We start from the raw sequence: 15268 nt of genomic DNA, 5'->3' as shown, positions 1-15268 counted from the left end.
GCAGAGAACTGCCCATCTCAAGATATACAGAGGCCTTTTGACAGGAACAGGTTGGATTCTGGAGCCAGTGGGTTTCAGTCATGCTGCAAACCATGAGAACCTGGGAGAGGGACTTTTAAGGCTACGATAGGAAATGTTCTGGGAAAATCAGGAAGGAGTTGGTTCCTCCAGGCATACTCTTGGTTACTACTCAATCTGACCTCTGACCTCTACACAGAGACCATCTAGGTCTAGATTATGGCTCTCCCTGTGCCAGGCCTACACTCCTGGAATCCTGGGTCATGATCACAGAGGCTTCAGTCCATGGGCAGCTGGCTCCAACACAGAAACATCAAGGTGGAAGGGCATGGTGGAGTTCTGGGTGCTCTGTGTGTGAGCTGCAGTTTTGGCTCTTTCTCTTCCGGGCCCTGTGACCCTGGCTGGAGTCTCCATTTCCACAGTGCTGAACAGGAGTATCAGTACCTCTCTGCCCGGCAAATCACAGTTACTGTGAATGTGAAAGGACTTAGCGGGGACGTTGGTAAGTATCTGCTCACATCACTGCCACCTTCACCTTCTGCTCCTCCTCCAGTGGGGGAAGCTTAGGACACTGAGCTCAGTCTCTCGTCACCAGTGTCCTCACCCTACCCCAGCACTGTTCCCTGTCTCTGCCGTCAGGCTTTCTGATGGGGGTATACCGTGTGCCATGGAATCCTGTCAGCATCATGGCTTCTATCTGTAGCACTTTGTGCAGTTTATATAAAGCTTTTGGACTTCTGCAATCTCTTTTGCAAATATCTCAATTTTTCATTTCCTGAGTACAGAATCTACCAAAGCCTACAGACTTGGATGTCTGAGTATTTTGTGATCCTCATTTAGAGCAATAGCACTAAAGGCAGTCAGAGTAATGGTGACCATTAATCCCATGTGTTAACTTCATTGAATTAGGAAATACCTAGCAGATGAGCATAGCCCCCTCCTGAGGGTGTCTGGGGGGTCACAGAGATGTGACCTTGGGTACAATATATGGTCCCTTGCTTATTCATCTCTGGAACTGTTTCACTGCTCAGCTTCCTGGCCACAATGAACTAGGCAGCTTTGCTCTGTCACACCCTTCCACCATGATATGTCTACCTTGGGACCAGCAGACCATGGACTACATCTTCTGTGACCATGAACTAAATTAAGCCTCTTCTCCTTTAAGTTGTTCGTGTTGGGTATTGTGTCCCAGCAGTGGGAAAGCTGACTAATGCAATAATAATGACATTTGTTGAGTCCTTACAACGTACCAGATGCTCTGCTAAGTGCTTTGCATGTATTTAACTCTCACCACTGTCCAATAAATCAGGTCTATGATTTCCCTACTTACCGATGGGGAAATAGAGGCTGGAGCACTAGAGAAACATGTCCTTGGTCACAGAGCTAAGTGCTAGGACATCCAAGCTTTGTAAGAATTGCTTACTTTCCTAAACTCTTCCATCTTGCATGTGACACACATGACTCTAGGGTGGTTCAAAAATCCCCCTGCCAAGGAAGCCAGTGTCCATGAGGGGGCTGCAAGCCTGCTAAGGTTGGAGGGAGGATGTGAAAAGGAAGTGAGGGTCAGTAGGGGACCCCTGATGGATGCGGGTACCTTGGATGGGTACTGGGGAGTGTGGATTGGACTATCAGAGCTCATTTTCCCTCCAGTATGACCTTGGCCAACTCACCACCATCTTCTGCTTTTGGTTTTCCCACCAGGAAAACTGTTAGGATAGCAGTGGTCATTGCTCGCGGTGCTGTGCCTTATGACAGCAGAGCACAGCCTCTTAGTGTTGGGATTAATCCTCATAAAATCCCTTGTGCATGGTACCATTATTCTTTTAGTGGCACAGGAAGGAAAGTGAGGCATCTGAAGGACAGAGTGACTTCTACCATGTCACCTGGGCGGCTAGTGTTGTCACCTGGATTTGAACCTGGGTCAGTCTGACTTCAAAACCCAAGGGTGCAACCTCCAAGCCATTATGGAATCAGGTTCCCATCAGCTGGATGAAATCAGGATCCCCTGGGGTTTCCTCTCCTGCTATGGCCAGAGAAATAATAAGGGACTCTGGGTCAGGGAAATAAGTCCCAAGGGGAGGGGTCCTCTGTCATCAATAGCCAAGAGGAATAAGGGACATTGTCTAAGTCAGAGGCTGCCCCACTTGTCTGGGCAGTGGTCCTGGGCATGCCCACCCCTCCCTCAGCCCCTGCCTTCTCCTTGACCCCAAGTACCTGACTCTCCCACTGCCACCCCTGGATTGTCTCTAATTCTGTTTCTAGATGCCCTGGTCTTATTCGGGGCTCAAGGAAGGAAAGGATCACTCTGTCTTGCTACAACTTTTGACTTTCTTTTCAGATTTTTGCAAAAGAGACGACCTTGGAAGATGAAGATCTTGTCTCTTTCGTGGGGGGAGATGTGCTTGTTGTCCTCCTGGGCGGTGACTGGGCAGTGTTGCTCATGATCCCTGCTATTCCCTGGGCGACAGAGTCCTTGGCCTATGACTTAGGAGGAAAGTGGCTTCTGTCCGGAAACTGGGTTAGTGGGGTAACATCTCACACTTTTCTAGCGCTTTACAATTTGGGCAGGAGGGCTGGTGCTGGTGGAGACAGGACTATGTGGGCCATCATCGGGGTCATATGAAGAGCCTTGGGCCTGGCAACAAATGCTCTGACTACATAGTGGGTGAGGACTGGGGAGTGAGAGGCCTTCTGTGTCCTTTCTGGTAATGAGGCTGTGGGGCAGGAGGTAGCATGGAAATCAGTTACCTGAGTGTCATTTGGCTGTCCACTCTCCTGCGAATAGAAGCAAGGGGCAAGGAGTCCCCAGAGCTGAGAGGGAGGTCCACCTGGGCCCAAACAGCCCAGCGGGCCACAGAGCGGCTGACACCCAAAGCAGGGGTGGGGCTGCCATCCCAGCAAATTGACCACCTGCACCACTTCTGTTGCCGACATCTCGCTGCATGACTGATAAACCTGGCCAGTCTGGTGTCCGGCTTTCTGGATGCTGAAGCGGTGTGCCTTTCAGCATGAGAGCTGGCCCCGGGCGTTGCCTGCTGGCTCCACCTCACTGTTGCTGGTACCCTGGGTCACTGGATGTTTGATCACTGGAGAGGGGTCATCTGCCTCTGGCTGCTCTCTAGGCTGTGGGGCTGGGGGTTGTGGCCCTATTTTGGAAATTCGACAGAGTCATTTGCTTCTGAGTGGGAGGAAGCTTCCTCCGGGCCAGTTGGAATGAACTGTGGGAAGCACGTAGCTCAGGGCTCTGGTTTTGCATCTTGTAACGTGCAATCGAGAGGCCTTTTTTAAGCTCAGTCCAGCTTTGGGTTTTCACACTGTACTTGAATTCTCCGTGCACTTTCTCTGTCCGTGACCCCATCTTCCCGCAGCTCTCTGTGGCACTCCACCCACGGCTCTGCTCGGCTCCGCAGGCCCCACGTAGCCATCTGGTGACTGAGTCAGGCCCTGGGAGGAATTTCCGACCTGTTCCCACCCCACCACCTTCCAGCCTCCCAGTGCTGACTTGGCTGAATGACCCGGAGGCCTTGCCAAAAATGCGTCCCTGAGGTCCGGGGGGCTGAAATGCGGGGTGGCTGGAGGGCCCAGCTTCGCTCAGCTGCTCGGAGTTATAAAAAGAACAGAGCTGTGGTGAGCGGGTGACTAATGGTGGCCACTTGGGGCTTCGCGTCAGCTGTTGGGTGAGGTGATGTTCAACTCCACCGTTTCCCAAGGCTTGTCCCTGGGAGCTGACAGCTTTCCTCTCTGCCATGCCTGGGCTGCAGTGGCCCTTTATGTGGCCTTGGACGCAAGACTTTGTGCAGCCACGCACCATGAGGAACCGTTATGAAACTCACAGTTTGGTGAGAAACAGCAGGCTGAGTGCTTGCAGATCCTACAGGAGCATGACGAGTGTCAATTTTGGATTCTGAATTGCTGACTCCAGTCCTAACCCTGCCATTTATAGTTCTGTGATCTCATGTTGGTTATTTAACTTCTCCGTGCCGCAGTTGGTCTTGTCTGTAAAGTGGGTTATATGAAAATGGTAGCAAAATCACTTTGAACTTGACACTGGGCCCTATGGAAGGAGACATTATCTCCGGCTGGGTCCCACTGGGCACATCCAGCTGCACAGCAGAGCCGAGCAGAAGGAGCCTGCCTCGTAACAGCAATCTGCACTGCCTATACTTCGCTCCACAACACATCCTTCTGCTATTACTATGTTGGCAGGATAGGGTTTTCCCTTGGGGATCCTTTCCCTAGGCCTGGGGCCATTGACCCCTAGTGATGGTCCTCTTGGTGCACTGTTAGAGCAAGTGCTGCCCTGCCACCCGGAGCCTGGCCTGCAGCTCTCCACACTAGAGCAAGTGTAGATATTTCCTGTCCTAATCATGTCCCTTTCTATACACCCTTTGTGAAAATGGGCTCAAACTCTTACAGAAATGATTCAGCCCCCTGGAGAAACTGCTTACCCAGCACGGCAGGCTAGCGGGGGGGCTGTGGGGGAGCTGCTCCATACTCTCCAGTGCAACCCACAATAGCAGAGCACCTCCTCTGTCTGTTCCAAGTGTGGCGAGATGAAAAGTGCCCTGCCCTTAAGATGTGTATGAGAGAGGGGACTGGGAGGTCGTTTGGTGGTAGAGAGTTTGCCTAGTACGTGCAAGGTCCTGGGTTTGAGCTCCAGCACCACTACACAAAAAACTGTGAAAAAGAAATGTACAAGAGCCAGCTGCAGGTTGTCCCTTGTAGTGTCAGCTACTCAGGAGGCTGAGGTGGGAGGATTGCTTGAGGCCAGGAGTTCAAAGCCAACCTGGGCAATATAATGAGGTTGTTAAGAAAGAAACAAGGAGAGAAGAAGGAAGGAAGGAAGGAAGGAAGGAAGGAAGGAAGGAAGGAAGGAAGGAAGGAAGAAGGAAAGAAAGAAAGAAAGAAAGAAAGAAAGAAAGAAAGAAAGAAAGAAAGAAAGAAAGAAAGATGGAAAGAGGAGAAAGTGCTGGAAAGGAAGGAGGGAGGGAAGGAAAAAGGGAAAGAAGGAAGAAAGGGAAAGGATGAGGAAAGGAAGAAGAGGAGGAAGGAAAGGAAGAAGGAAAGAAAGAAGACATGCTTTAACAAAAAGTGTGTGTCTCTCCAGACCATGATAGGAATCTCCTAATGCTATAGTAGGCTTAAGAAACCATAAATAATTAATCTGTGCATTGATTCATCAATTCATTAAACAAAGCCTCTGCCATGTCCCAGGTCCTGTGCCGGGGGGTGAGGGGAACTAAGACCTTCAGCTTGCAGTTATTAAGCCAGAAGACCATTCCAGCACTCAGGACCCCAGAGTAGGTTCACGTCTGAGATGCAGACTTGCGGCAGAAGAGGAGGCACTGTGTGATTCACCAGTGGGGGAGCAGAGGGGGTTCGATGGCTGGGAGGATTTCACAGAGGAAGTGGCCACTGGCAAAGGATTTCAAGGAAGACTCAGTGCTTGCTTGGTACACAGGGAAAAGGCCCCTGGGCAGAGGAAACAGCCTGTGCAAAGGCCCGGAGGCTGAGTCACAGATTGTCAGGACCAAGAGACACTGCAGAGGTGACCTCATCCACCCACTGGTGGTTCAGACGAGGCTGGGGTGAGACGGGCAGGAGGGAGAGCTGAGAGCCATTGCTGGCAGGCAGCAGACTCCAGCAGGAACTTTTTCTCATTGAGCACAGGGTAGACGCTATACACAATGCTGTTCTTGCTTGGTGGCTCTCACAGGTGACTCATGTGCTCCCTTGTGACTAACTTCAAGTCACCTGAGTTTAGTGGGACCAGAGCTGGAAGGGCTGATGCTTTCCACGGTGACAGACATACGGCAGGTGTCTCCTCTGAGGGACACACAGATGACAACTTGGAACTTATGACAGTTTGAGGTCATAAGGTTGTAAAAGCTCTCAACGGTGGAAAGTAGGCACTTGCAGGGCACCTGGATTATTCAGTATGAAAGGGGCAGCTCATCCTGGAAATGACCAAATGTCACCCTGACCAGGCTGCGCCTTGAGTGGGTGTGGGGAAGGGCGGTTCTCTCAGTCATTCTGGGGTTTCCGTCTGACAGGGCTAAGTAGGAGGCAGACCTGCCAGTGACTTGTGCCTTCCCTGCGTCCGGTTGCCACAGAGCCTCTGGCTGCTGACTGTGGCACTGGTCTTTCCGGGCAGCAGCTGGGTCTGCCTAGTGTCGGTTCCCAGATTTAGAAGACTGAAGCTTGAGGAGGGTAAATGTCGGAGCACAGCTGGTTGGGCTGAGAGAGGAAAGCGCTGCCTCGGTGGTGTGGTCTCGGGCTCACTGTCATCGTCATCACTGCACTGCATCCCACGAGGGTGGGCTGTGCCACAGCGCAGTGTGACAGTGAAGGGAAACTGTGACGAAAGCAGCACTGAAAGAGCTTTTGAGAATGCAGTGGGGAGGACGCCAGGAAGCTGGTCTTCTGCGTGATTCCAGCTGCCGCCCTGACTGTGAGTTTTGGTTACACCCACCCTTGGTCTCGGGCACAACTGGACAGTTACATTGCGCCCACAGGCTCAGGTGCACAGCAAGGGTGGAGGTGTTAGTGGTAGACTCTTGCCTAGTACATGTGAGGCCCTGGGTTTCAGCCCCAGTGCTGCAAAGGAAAGAGAAGAGAAAAGAGAAGAGAAGAGAAGAGAAGAGAAGAGAAGAGAAGAGAAGAGAAGAGAAGAAGAGAAGAGAAGAGAAGAGAAGAGAAGAGAAGAGAAGAAAAGAGTTCAGTTCAAGGCCAGCCATGGACTACATGGTAAGGCCCTATCTCCAAAAAAAATGCACATCTAGAAGTTATCAGGTTTTTCCTGGGTACACTGAACATGCCGGTAGTCCCAGCTATGTGGGAAGCTGAGGCAAGAGGACCACTCGAGAACTGAGGAGTTTAGGGACAGGCTGGGCAACAGAAGGAGACTCCATCTGAAAATAAAATAAATAAATAAATAAATGGACTCTTGTTTTATGGACGTCACCATGCTGCTTAGACACTCTTTTCTCTTTCTTCTTGCAGCTCTAGCCCCATGCTTTCTCCACATTCTCATTGCCACAGATGGCCTGTGTGAGGTCCCACTGCCCTGCTTTTTACAGAGCACCCAGAGCTACCTGGGTCTCTGACTCCTGAATCGCAATTCCTAAGACCCCTTTCTACTGTTGCAGTTTCTGAATATGACCTGATCGACAATAGAAATAGGATAGTACTCTATTTCTTTCAAAGCCAGACATTTGTATAGACTGTTTTGTATGGATTTTTAAAATACAGGCTATATATTAACATATATTTTTATATCGCATATTGATGTATCACATATATGGTTATGTGTCAACACCTTATATCATGTATAGATATATATTTATAACTACATTCTATTTATATATTAATATATCAAATACTATATATTTACATAATACATATTTCATAGTATATCATACAAATTACATTTAAATAAAATTTTGTACACATTTAAATACGACATGAAGATAAACCTATGTTTCAAGAGGAGTGAGCACAGCCCTAGGCCCCCTCCTGCTCTATCTTATCAGCTTCAGCCTTTTAGCTCTTTGGACTCAAGTGCCCAGCCCTGTTTGGTGAAGATGCCTCATGGATGGGTGAGGGATTCAGAGAAGGTTTTGTGTCTCCCTGGCTTTCTACACCTCGATGCTGCTCCTGGACCCTTGTGGACGTGGACCCCCTCCAGTGGCTTCTGAAAGCTTCTGCATCAGCCAGACCCCTTCAAAGGGCCCCTCGGGCCCAAGTCATGCTCCATCTTCATCGTGGGCCACCTCCTGATTGGCCTTCAAGCCTCAACTTAAGTGACTTTTCTCCAAGAAGCACCTTCCCAACTCAAAAGCCGGCCTGGTCTCCCTTCTCTGTCCTTCCAGTGCTGGCCCTTCCCCACCCCAGTATGTCACTTACTTGGAACACCTGACACCTGGCCTGTGACTCCCACTCTGACACATGGATGGCCTACTGTGCTCACCTCTGTGCCTCAGTGTCCAGCACAGAGCTGGCATACACACAAGTGTCTGTTAACTAGTGAACATGAGCTAGAAGGTGGCACAGGGAGTGTCTTGGGGGATGAGGCTCCTGAGGGGTTAGGGCCAGCTGAGGAAGGCTCACCAGCCCCATCATTTGGCCAAGTCAGCCATATTGGAAGGTTGGACTCAGCCTTGGTTTTCTGCCTAGTAACCATTCATCCCCTTTATTCCTTCCTGAGAGAACCCAGTGTGGGTGCTTTCCATAAGATCAGCCACGTGCCGCTGCACTGGGGCTCCTGGAGCCAGCTGAGGGGCTTCTAGAAGTGCAGCAAGGCTTGAGGGAATCCAGCCACCAGGGGACTCAGAGCCTTTACTGCAAGCATGTGGGGAATCCTGTCACACCAATGTCCTGATTTCTTCAATCAAGAAAAAAGAAGAAAAAGAGGGAGAAGTTGTTCAGATTAGGGGCTGGTAATTACTCTGGAAAGGTCAAAGGACTCTGTTGGCCCTCCTGTCTCTATAGCAGCTCCTCAACCCCACCTCTGCAGCATGCAATGAGCCACTGAAGCTGGTGTGATGGTGCACTCCTTAATCCTGCACTCGAGAGGCGAGGCAGGAGGATCCTGAGCTCAAGGCCAGACTCAGGCTTATAACAAGACCTTGCCAATGACTGGCTTCCTGTGAAGTTTATTCACAAAAGCAGGCGGCAGGATGGATTTGGCTTTAGATACAGTTTCCACACCCGTGGCTGAGAGTGAGATTTCTGAGTTCTATCAGCCAAATACAATGTATGGACTTTGCTTGGATCCTGACTTGAACAAACCAAGTCTTGACAACAAAACAAGACAAAATGTTTTTATGACAGTTGAAATGTGAACAATGATTGGATGTGAGATGATTTTAGGCCATTATTGCTAATATCGCTAGTGTGACAAAGACATTATGAATTGTGATGCAGTTTTGATTTTATACAGAAGAATCATTATCTGTTAGTTACTGATAATGGGAGGGGATGTCTGGGATTTGTCTTAAGAAAATTCAAGGTGTATTGGTGAATCTTCCTGTCACTGGGACAGAATACCACTCACAGTTTAAAGGAGGAAAGGCACACTCTGGCTCGCAGTTTCAGTGGTTTCGGTTCATGGCTGACTGATTCCAAGGCAGAAACAATGTGGTAGAAGGACTTGGTAGAGAAAAGCTGTCCATATCTTGGCAACCATAAGCAGAAAGTAAGAGAAGGGCAGACACAGGGATAAGAATGCACTCTTCCAGGTCACATCCCAAGTGACCCACCCCCTCTGACCAAGTCCCATCTCTGCACATGAGATTTTTGGGGATTGTTTTAGATCCAAGCCATAACACAGGGCATATAGAGAAGGGATAAAGATGACATAAAGTGGCCATGTGATCATAATGACTGAGGCAGAGAGATAGTAAGTTGTGGTAGCAGGGACGTCATATTATTGTCTTCTTTTAAGTATGTTTGAAAAAGCTACATAATAAAATAAACAGGGGCCCATAAAAAAAGAATTTTCTTTTCCATTGCCTCTGGTCACCAAGGCATCTGGTGAATATGTGATGTTTGCAGCGAAGGCAGTCATTTTGCAACTAAGAGAGGACCAGCTCGAAGATGAGACTAAACACCAGGCATGGCAGAGTGGAAAAAGGAAGGCACTGGGATGCTGGGTGATTCTGTTGGGCTGTCAGATTAATCAGATCCAGAGCTAGCTTGTTTTAGGACTCCTTTTTATGTGAGATAATAAACCATATTTAATTGATCTATTTATTTTTGGTTATATGTAACTCAAAGGACTGTAACTGATCTAGAGGGAAGAATGGAATGGAGTCCTGGTCCCTCTTAGCTGCAGGATACCACCCATAGCAGTGAAGGGGACACCAGGGTTGGAAGAAGGGCTTTGTGAGTATTTTTATCACATCCAAGGGGCCCAGGAAATGGTGGAGGACTCTGTTCTGCCTCCCCTCTCTCCAGCCCCAGAGGCCCGAGCCAGAGCCTGCTCTGGACTTTGATCAGGAGGATGCCGATGTTGCAGTTCATGGTGTCAGCAGAGGAAGCAGCAAACCAGAGCTCAGGAAGGACAGCTGGCCTTTCTAGCCTCCCTCCTCATAAGAACAGGGAGACCTTCTCTGCCTACACCCCTGACACGCAGCAACCACACCACACAACGATCACACCAGGGCGCAAACAGCATTGTTTCTAGCTGATCTCATGTTCAGCTGGCCCCAGGGTATCTGCTGTTCTGTAATGCATGACAAGTCACTGTGGTTAGCTTAACCCGTCTGGGTCTCCTAGATACGGTCGTTAGATACTTGCCAAAAATGTGCAGAGGGGAGGCTGGGGAGGAGGAGGAGGAGGATGTGGAGAAAGGCCACGAGGCACGCTCTTCCTCTGCTCATCTGGATGCTCCTGGACCTCTGCCCAGGCTCCTGGAGCTCAGATACAGCTCCAGCGCAGGCTTTGGGACTGGGATGGAGAAAAGAGTGGCAGCCTTTAGTGAGGAGCAGCCACAAACTGGTTTGTTCTCACTTTAATTTGGCCCAAATTCTCAAGAATTTGCTCAGAATAGTGGTTTTTGATTTTAAAATTCTGATTCTAGAGGTTGAATCCAGGGCCTCATGCATGCTGGGCGAGTGTTCTACCACTGGGATAAATCCCCAGGCTTTTTAAAGTTTATTTTTAAAACAAAGTCTTGCTAAACTGCCCAAGCTGGGCTTGAACTTGAGATCCTCCTGCCACAGCCCCTTGAATAGCTGGGATCATAGGCATGTGACACCTTATCTGGCTAGGACAGTGATGCTTAAATTTGAGTAGACATCAGAATCTCCTAGAGGGCTTGTTGAAACATAGATTTTTGCCCATCCCTCAGAGTTTCTGATTCAGCAGGTCTGGATGTATCTAACAAATCCCCAATAAACACTAATGCTGTTGGTCAAGGGGATACTGATCTGAGAATCACTGTCTTAGCACTCTGTGTGTGGGTGCATGCATGGATGTGCGTATGTGGCAGCAGGGATTGAGCCCCCGACCTCACATGCAGTAGGTCTGCATTCTGTCACTGAGCTCATCCCTAGTCCTTTTTATTTATTTTTGAGATGAGGTTTCACTATGCTGCCCAGGCTGGCCTCCAACTCCTGGGCATGCGTGATCCTCCTGCCTCAGTCTCCCAAGAGCTGGGATTATAGGTGTGTGTTACTGTTCTCAGCTGTAGAACTTCTTAGCAGGATTATGGCTCTCAGTAGCAGAAGGAAGAGACCCAAACTCTTTCTTCTCTTTCCTCTGGGCTGAGGTGGAAACTAACAAAAAATGGCCACAGGGCTAACGGTCCTGGGTGGGAGACACCAAAGTGGTCAATGCTTTAAGATCACTGGACCAGGAGCCAGGAGACTTGAGTTGTTTGCCTGCCCTTGAGTGAACTCACGGTGTGCTCTGTTTGTTTCTCTGTAGAATGACCAGGTGGCACTTTTTCTCTAGTTGTTATTGCTTTCTAAAAAAAAGAAGAAAAAAAGAAAAGAAAAACAAAGAGAAGTAGGCGATCTGAAAGGGGCTGGGGTAAGAGAATCTGGTGGGTGTCTATGGGTCTGGAGCTGATGTGGGTTTGCAAATGGCCCTGATGTTCACTGGCTTTGACTGCTGGGGCCAAGTGCCAGCCTGGCAGAGCCTTGGCCTCCCTGTCTGCAACTAGGGGTCAGGATGCCAACCCTGTGCAGCTGTGGAGGGAATTGGGCAGTACCTGGCCAAGCAGTGTCAGTCGTGGTGGGTGTTTCCAGTTCGATGTCTTTTCAAGGCTTTGGGGGACAGGAAGGCAACTCTTCTTCCCATCCCTGTCCCTCTACGGAGCCTGGTGACCTTCACGCTGCTTGTGGACTCAGACCTCCCAAGTACGTCTCAAACTTTCCCCTGGAATGACTGTGATGGGAAATGCTTGACTCCCCCAATTTTCCAGCTCCTACTCTTCTCTAACTCCCATTCATCTGATTATTCATTTACTATTTATTGGGGATGTACTGTGTGCGCAACACAAGACAGGTTCTGGAAGGGGACAAGGAAAAGATCTCAGATGTGGCCCTGGTTCCCTGGAGAGCTCACAGGCTTGTGGGGAAGTAATGTTAATCTGCAAATCACATGGAATTAGGTGAAACCCAACTGTGAGAATGCTAGGAAGGCAGCGGGACATGGTTGGAGGATGTGGCCAGATTCGGGGCTAGGTCAGGCTTTAGGAAGGGTGGACCGAAAGGATGACATCTGAAGTAGCAGAAATTGACTGGGTGAGGAAGGAGGGTGGAGGTCTGAGGGCAGGGGAGCTGCCTGTGCAAAGGCCCTGAGGTAGAATGAGCATGGAGCCTGCAACGAGCTGGGCTAGAGGGCTGGGGAGGCAGAAGGGTGGGCAGCAGGGAGCTTACCTTTATCCCAAGACCAATGGAGCCTTTGGAGTTCTGACAGCAGAGAGGGCCACATCGTGTATGACTGGAGAAGTTTCCAGGGGCCAGACAGCAGGGAAGATATATATTAGGACAAAACTATGGCAGTGTGCAGAGAAAGGATGCTGGTGGCCAGGAGGGGGTGGGGGCACATTTGAGACAGAAGCGGGTAGCTGTATTTGGAAGATCCTTTGGGATTGATTCTGCAGGGCTTGGCGGTGACTGACGTGCATGTGAGAGGTGATCAGGGTGGCCCCAGCTGCTGGCTTCCTCCCTGGTGGTCTAGAAGTTGATGATGGCTTTCTTTGAGCAGGGTCCAATTCTCTTACTCCTCTCCTGAGTATTTCAGAGGCCTGCGGATCACTGCTTGCAGCAGGGCAAGGACCCTCTGTGTGTGCTTGGGACCTCTCACCTCCTCCAGTTGTGATGAATCCTGTAACATGTTTAGGACGGCAGCTGGCACTCAGCAAATGAGTGTATCTCAGCCTGGAACCGGTGAGGGAGCTGGGAAACGGACCTAGTGCTTGGTGAGTGTTGGACTTTTACAGAGGACAGAGCAGGTGTTTCAGATTTGAAGTTGGGGGTCTGGACCTACTTGAAACCAGTGGTGTGACCAGCGGTGAGCTCCTTATCCCCTCCAGACCTCAGTTTACCTAAACGTGCATGGTGGTGGAGCACTGGGTTAGAGACTGTGTCAGAGCTCCTATATCTCTAAATCGCTGGGGCTTTTATCTGTGCTCAAAGGAGCGCATGCTGGGTGCCGGGACTACCTTCCTCCTCTGAGTAAGGTCTGGGGTCTGCCCAGGTCGCAGCCCATCAGCCCATCAGCCCAGTTGCTGCAGCAATCCTGGTGCCACACACCTCCACCTTCACCTTCCTGGATTCCTCGGGTTCTAGTGACTCCAGCCCTTCCTTTCCTGCTCCTGTCCAGGATGTGCACTCCAGGCGGGCTGGATGCCCTCAGCCATAACCGTTCTTCCTCTCTCCTTGACTGTGGCAGCCTGGCTCGGTCCACATCTTCCATGGCACCTGCCTCTGGGCCCCTCTTCCTGTGAATTCCCTGGTCCTTCCTGGTAACTGGGTTCATCCACCCAGGGCCACTTCTCTGTCCCTCTCACATGGTCTTCAGGCTTTCTCTTGCACAACTGCGTCCTCTGATTGGTCACTGGCTCTACCAATCACCAACATCTTGTATCCCCCTCCCTAAACCCTTGGACTTGGAACTGAGGGTTGGAGAAGCGTTGGGAGACCACTGGCCAGAGAAACACCCAAGCTGTTCTCTCTGCACCACGTGCCAAGGCAAGACATGGGCAAACCCAGAACTTGCCTCGCTAGGAGGGTCCCCAGCTGACACGGGTGGCTTTCTTTGCTTTGGCTCTGTTCATTTCCAGGAATGGGGCTACCTGGCCATTTCCCCATGTTCTGGCCCAGACTCTGAGTTGTGCCCCTGTGTCCCCTCTTCCTAACAAAGCCTTCCTCAGTGGAAAAGAGCTTGGACACACAATACTTGCCAACAAAAGCAACCATTGTAGTCTCAGGGGAGCGGGTGGGAGCAGAGAAGCTCTGGTGGGGTTTTGCTTTCTTTTTGCCTTGGCTGGAGGTGTGCTCCAGGGACGGCCCCAGCTCACTGCTCATGAGTCAGTGCTGGGGTCCCAGCTGTGGTCCGTCCCTCTTGACTTGCCCTGTACAAGGCAGGAAGAAGGGGATGGAGGGAGGGCTGGGGCCGTGAGTTTTCTCTGGCATGGCCTCACAGAAGGGAGGTCCTTGTGCCATATGTCTTCTGTCCCACAGAGTTCCCACTCTGCAGCTGGAAAAACTAAGACCCTGTGAAAGGAAGCCAGGGTTTGCAGAGGGCCAGAGCAGAACCCTCCAGCTGGTGGTCTTTCAGCCTTTCTTTAAATGCCCCCCCAACAAAAGTCCATCTGGGTCTTGACCTTATGAGCCTTATAGGACCAGGAAGAGGAGACGAGGAACTCTATTCTTCCTGCACTTAATGTAGATCAGCGTGGTGGTGCCATTTCCAGATAACAGGATGCTCTGACGTCGCTTTTCTGCTTCACAAATGAGCAGGCCTTTCACCATTTGAAAGATGATTACACAAATCAACCTTTTTTTCACCCACCTTTGGATTGCTTGAAGTATAGGGTATTTTTTTTTTCTTTTCTTTTTGCAAATTATTATGCACACATTTACAGAATAGAGCCAGAGCATGGATTTTCTATTGGGCTACTGGCCCTGGCCACTGAACTGCTATCAGCAAGAGCATCCGTTCTCACGCTGACTGTTGATCTTCTCCACTGTGGGCCACAGTAGGGGCTACTGGTGCCCCAGGTGGAGCTGGAGGGCGCCTGTCATTATTTGCACATATTATGTGTGTCTGTAAATCTGGGGCTCCAGCCTTTCCATGCTAGCTCTACTTTTCGCCTGAGCACCTGACAGCTGGTGCAGCTGGCACACTGGGGACCAGGGAGCTGCAGTCTGCAGAATAGGTAGATCCAAGCGGCCAGAGGTTAGTGGCATATCAAGACCACAGGAGAGGAAGGGAGAGACGCCTTCTCCTGGGGGCTCACCAAGCTCCATCCTCAAACGCAGGGGGACGCCTCCTTGGTGAAGGCTCTGAACTGGTAACAGAGAGCTAACCTTCCGGCCAAGAGAGGGACAGAGCAGCCTTGGAAAGCGGATCAGGCATTTTCTCCGGAGAGGAAAGCCCAGACGTCTGAAGGGACAATTGCGTGCGTGCGCGCAAAGAGCCTCTGCTCGGCTCCGCGTGGCACTTCCGATCCTGGCTGCAGGCGCCGGTGCTTGCGGTCCCGCCCCTGCCCCAGTGTAAGGCGCCCCCAGCTCCG

Source organism: Chinchilla lanigera, unplaced genomic scaffold (assembly GCF_000276665.1).
Source record: "Chinchilla lanigera isolate Chin_1 unplaced genomic scaffold, ChiLan1.0 scaffold00036, whole genome shotgun sequence".
NCBI lineage: Eukaryota > Metazoa > Chordata > Mammalia > Rodentia > Chinchillidae > Chinchilla > Chinchilla lanigera.
This window is presented reverse-complemented; position numbering follows the sequence as displayed.